This window comes from Plectropomus leopardus, chromosome 17 (genome assembly GCF_026936395.1).
Source record: "Plectropomus leopardus strain MGB_pleo_1.0 chromosome 17, ASM2693639v1, whole genome shotgun sequence".
NCBI classification, from domain to species: Eukaryota; Metazoa; Chordata; class Actinopteri; order Perciformes; family Serranidae; genus Plectropomus; species Plectropomus leopardus.
The window spans coordinates 4,323,174-4,328,866 of record NC_142192.1 but is presented as its reverse complement, the minus strand read 5'-3'; positions in this window follow the sequence as shown (position 1 = coordinate 4,328,866).

Below are 5,693 nucleotides of genomic sequence, written 5' to 3'. Positions count from 1 at the left end.
GGACCCTCAAAGTAGATAAGGAAAAACTCCCACCCAAAAAAGACCTTTTTATGAAAAAAAAAAAAGGTAAAAAAAAAAAAAAAAAAAATAGATGTGCATTAGATGTCATGAGTACAGGACAGGTCAATATAACAAAATTACAGTAATCTGAAAAATGACAAATGAACAAATTGATATACATGATGATTAAGTGACTAAGTATCAAAAATCCAACGTCAAATGCCAACGTCATCTTAACGTAGAGAAACAACATTTGATTGTGAGGTATCGAGGAAAAAACCCAACATCTGCAAAACGTTACAATGTGAATGTGCACACATAAATGCAATATATTGTCAGTTCAATTTTTATTCAAACAAAAGTTTTATGTCTGTTCAATGTAAGAGTTCACCTTCTTTCTGCTTTTGATGATAGCTTGGCAGAAGTATTATCCAGAAAAACTATGTAAAATAGAGTATACCTACCTGTGAGAGTTATATTATTATATTTTATATTATTGGATTTTTATTGTTAAAGCTTTCACATATATGTAGTTTTCATTGGTGGCAACAAAGAAAAAAAATATTGTCTGATTGATAAGACAAACGTGTTTGTACCCTTTTTCCAAAAAGTAATACTCAAAGGCGGGGCAAAACATCTATGCCACTGTCATGCGATAAACTGTAAAAATGGTGATAAAGGAACACACTTTTGGACAGTCTCCCCTTAAAGATCTTTGTGGTATTGCACTCTGCATGAATAGTGATGGGAGTAGTTGTGTAAAAAAAACAAGAAAAAAAAGTAGATATTGAGAATGAAGTTGAAACCTTGTTACATTAAATTCATTTAGCTGACACTATTCAATGTCCAGTGGAACTTACACATGCAACTTATAAGTACATTCGGGCATTGGAGTACAACCTCAAATATTACAGCAATTATCAAAGGCACTTTATCCTCATCAAAAATGCCAAATTATTTTAAATGCTAGCCTACTCTTAGAAAAAATTATTTCTATGGGTAAGGGAACATTCTGATCAGATCAGTTTTCAGTCCATTACAGAAAATGTATAGAACTTCTGTTGCCCTGATGTCAGTAGGAAGTTTGCTCCCCTATTGTGGAGCCAGTTCTGCAAACAGTTGAGGAATAGCTGGGCCCCCCTCATGGTTTAACCATGTTCTGGATGTAGGATGGGCGTGAGCCATTCACAGTACGATGGGTAAATACTTAACCAGTGTCTTGAAGTGGATTGGAGCGGCCACCAGGAGCCAGTGCAGGGTGTGGCGAAGTGGTGTAGTGTGGCAGAACTATAGATTGAAGGCCAGCTGGGCTGCTGCATTCTGGATGAGACCTCTAAATGGTATTGGAGAGTACTTGCGTGGAACATGCCTTCCTTGGAGGGAAGAACACCTCAGCCGAGTCTTTTTGTCTTAACCCCACACCTGGCCAATTACTCCGTGACTGATTAGATTGCGGTTGAAGACAGATTATCACACCAGGATTCCCCACCTAAAGGGTAAGATGCAAAGTGAGATCCCACACTGCTCTAGTCTTTATAAATGAAAAATGGTTGCCCTATTTACTCAATGACATTTTTAGTGATATTTAGATGTTCCTCTCTTGAGTCTGGTGCTTGAACCAGTTCTGTGTAGGATTATTGGAATCTTGGTCCTATCTAGTGAACCAGCCAATGGTTCCATCTGTTTTGAGTAAAACCATTGTAATCAAGGATGCATAATAAAGAGAGGGCATGAACGATGCACAATTGAAGTAAACAGTACAAAGATGGTAGATCATATTGATTACCTGTGAGTTGTTATTAGTTAAAGACGTATGTTTTATAAGACCATTACATGCAAGACTTCATCCTCTTTCTCCAATTTGCAGATTATGACACACCAACTGATTTTGTCATGGCCCGCACTTGAGGTCAAGAAAAACCTGCTATGTTTTGGTTCGAGCTGGGAACCAAGTTTTCGAGTTCTAAACCAATGTATTTTTGGCTGAAATGCTCCAAATGGTTCAAAATTTAGCATGCGAACCGGTGCAGAACATGTTCTGTGTTGGTTGGGTAAGAGTCTTTTAAAGATAGTTTTTGGGGGGTGGTTTTTTGCCTTTTAATAATGGGACAGCACAAGTGTGAAAGGGGGAGAGAGAGAGGGGATGACATGCACAAAGGGCCAAAGCTGGAGTTGAACCCGCAGCCGCTGTGGCAAGGATGCAGCTTTTATGCTTGGGGTGCCTGCTCTATCCACTGAGCCACCAGACTCCCCAGGGGTAAGAGTCTTAAATCCAAGCACCAACCTCCAGGGCTGACAAATGAAGCCATTGCAGAAGTGCCAAAAACTACAGTTCCTTAAATGGCCACTTGAGGCTGGCTCCAAGATTGAATCAATCCCCACAGACCCCCATGTTAACAGCAGTAATAAACATGTTGACAGCCTGGTACAAAAACAGTCTTGGTTTCAACAGCTAATTTTTTAAATTTAATTCATCAGTTTAAATGTTATTAAGGCTTAAAGTTATGTTTGATTGTGATATGGCTGGTTTGCTTGTGGATAGCGTCTTGGGGCTCTCAGAATACCAATCCATCCCTCCACCCTGTTGTCCAAATACGGCTTCTTCTGGCTCCAAATATCCAAGAGGGATGGCCAAAATGTCAAATTTGAGGCATCAGAACCAGAGTCCACAGACCAATGAGTGACGATGGCTACGTCCATTATCTTACACAGTCTATGCTTTTGTTCTCTGAGGTGAGATTTATCCATTAGTATTCAAATGGTTCCAACAAATCCCCCTCTCACACACAAGGAATGATCGAATAATCCATGAGAATACTCTAAAATCACCTACTCAGCATCTTCCTTATCGGCCCCACCACCTGGTAGATGTCAGAAAGCGAGAGGGAGACAGAGAGACGGAGAGGGAGAGGGCCCCAGTCGTCAGATAAAAAGTAAGGAATGGACAGCGCTGAATGGATTCTCAACACTATATTATGAAGACATATCTCCTCTTTTCCATTCACGCCCCACATGCACTGACACACTGCTCTCTCCGCACACTATCCTCCCCATGGCGTTATCTCTCTCACCCTTTATTACTCTCACACAAAGCGTTCAGTGCAGAGTCTTGCAGATGTTCTCCCTCCCACGGGCGGCCCAACCACATTCTCACATTTCAGCAAACTAGCCTTATTATCATATCGGGTGTAATTGAATTAAGGAGCAGTTTAAACTGGGTATATTTGCGCAATCAAATAAGCACAATCAAAACTAAACAGCCTTTGATGCTTCATAATTGAGTTTCTTCTCCGCAAACATGCTCCTTGATGTTGTTAGTCTCTTTGTATTGTACATATTATTTTGGTCTGGAAAGACTAAATGTAAAAAATGTGTTTTTTTCCTCTTGTCATCATATCCACCTGCAGAGATCTGAGTTGTTCTGATGTTTTATCATACTGCCAGAAGCGTTTTGTAAAACAGGGTGGACATTTGCCTGTGAAACCTCTTTGCTGGATGAAGTACAGTCTCCTTGCAAATGAAAAGGATTTATGTCTACGGTCAAAAAAGCACTGAGCAAACACAGATGTGTGAAGATCTGTAAGTAAAGATATTTTAAATGCTGCAGTTTCTGGACAAAAGGTGGCCAAAAAAAGCTTCCACCAAAGACGTGTAATTAACAAACGCTGCATTGTCTTTTCAACTAAAAACTCATTTTGATGATATTGCACTTCATCAACATCTAGTTGTTGCTGTAGCAGCATTGTTAATTTGCTTGTTGAAAATGCAGTGCAGTTTTTCAATATTGCTGACTCAGCCTGGACGGGCAATGGCCACTAATGAGGTCGGCAGGAGAGGTCTTCCTGTTTGTTCATATAGATCTTTTTTTCCTTTTTAATTTACAGCAGTTTAAATTTGGATGGAAGACAGGGTATTGATGATAATGTTTATTGTATCTACATTAGGGGTTGATGGGAACTGGGAGGCCACAGCAGAACTGACCATGCCTGCTTTACTATAGTTAAAAACCCTTCGTTTATATGCCTTGCTCGACTGTTATGATTCCATTACAGAGGCAGTCTTTACTCTGTGGCATTGACTAATGGATAGCCTTTGCTTCTCTGCAAAGTGTAGGCTGCTGTATGACGTGCTTCAGCAGGCCCAGAAATGAGAAAGGTAAAGAACTTACAAAAGGAGGCCCTGTGAAATTTGATTCGATGAGCCCCGGCTACAGGCGTGCAGACTGGATCTGGTCCTGTGTGTTTGTGTTATTTGATATCAGCAGAGTGCTGCTATCCAGCAAGCAGTGTCTTTTGATTCATCTCTGCGCCAGCTCACCTGCTGAAGGCTGTGAATTCTCAGCCCCTGTGGCTCGGCTGAGTGAAGCTCAACCCAACCCTGCGAGAGCACGCAACTATGAACAATATTTGTTCTTGTCTGCTAGGAAAATGTAATCATGGGAAAGTATTTCAGTTGTGCTACAGTTGACTTGACCTCCCACACCATTTCTAATAAGGGATAGAGCGAGCCTGACAGCACTGAATGCCCCATTACTTCCATTCTATTTGTACAACATTGCCCCCTAAAGTTTTTTTCTGGTGCTATATCCTCAGGCCCCCTTAGGAGCCCATGTCAGAGGACAATGCTGTATCACAATATAGTGCAGTAATTTACCACTACCTGCTCCCAGCAAATTGACCACAGATGCACCTCACCTGTATTACTCTGTCACATTCACTTTGGGAAAAACACTGGGGAACCATGGCTGCACATACACACACACACGCAAACACAGAAACGTACAGCATTTTAAAACCAGAGGAAGAGCAGCAGATTGAAAACGAAAAGGTATCTGAACCACAGCGCAGTATGTGCAAAATGAAGACCGCAGTGTAAAGTCATGTGTCCTTTTGCCCTCCCAGCTGAAACTGTTAGCCTTTATGATGTCTGAAAGGAGTTGGACTCATAACAACAGACAGACTGTAAATTCTGGTTGGAATAAAAATCAGGTTTAGGGGCCAACAACATTAGAATTTCATATTGTCTGGATGTTAAAATTATAAAGTTTTGGAGACACTGGGTTTTGTTCTCCATACTTAACGACCAAATGTTGTAATTTTACATCAAGATGACGTTGGCATGAGACGTTTAGAAGATGTTAACAAGACGTTGGATTTGGGTTACTTAACAACACAACATAAAAAAATGCCAAATTATTCTTGGCATTAGGAGTTGTCCTGACAATGAATTTTGATAACTTTGAAAGAGGCTGTGACACGCTTTTTGGGAACCAAGTGAGTAAGGGCAAGAAAAAGGCATCTTATCTGGGGGCCATGGGTAAACCCACCTATGTGGGCATGGCATGGGGCCATTATGGAACCCATGGACAACCCCTTATAGGGCCCATTTTTTCATCCTATTTACCACCCACATGGGCCCCACGTACAAATGTTGGCTGGTGGGCTCCCCTAGTAACTGCTATGATCAGTGTCTTTTGGGATGATAGCCTATTTAATTAATAAATTCATGAATAAACTGTTAAGCTTAGCAGTTTTTAACCATTGACATGAGAGAATGGCATAATTCCAGTCCTAAATTAATTATGAATATATTTAGTGTTGCATGGGGGCTTTTCTTGTATTGCTTGTATAAATCCTGGAAAAAACAGAGTTTTTTTGTGAGGCAGGGGCGTCCTCTGGTGGCAGGAAGTCGGC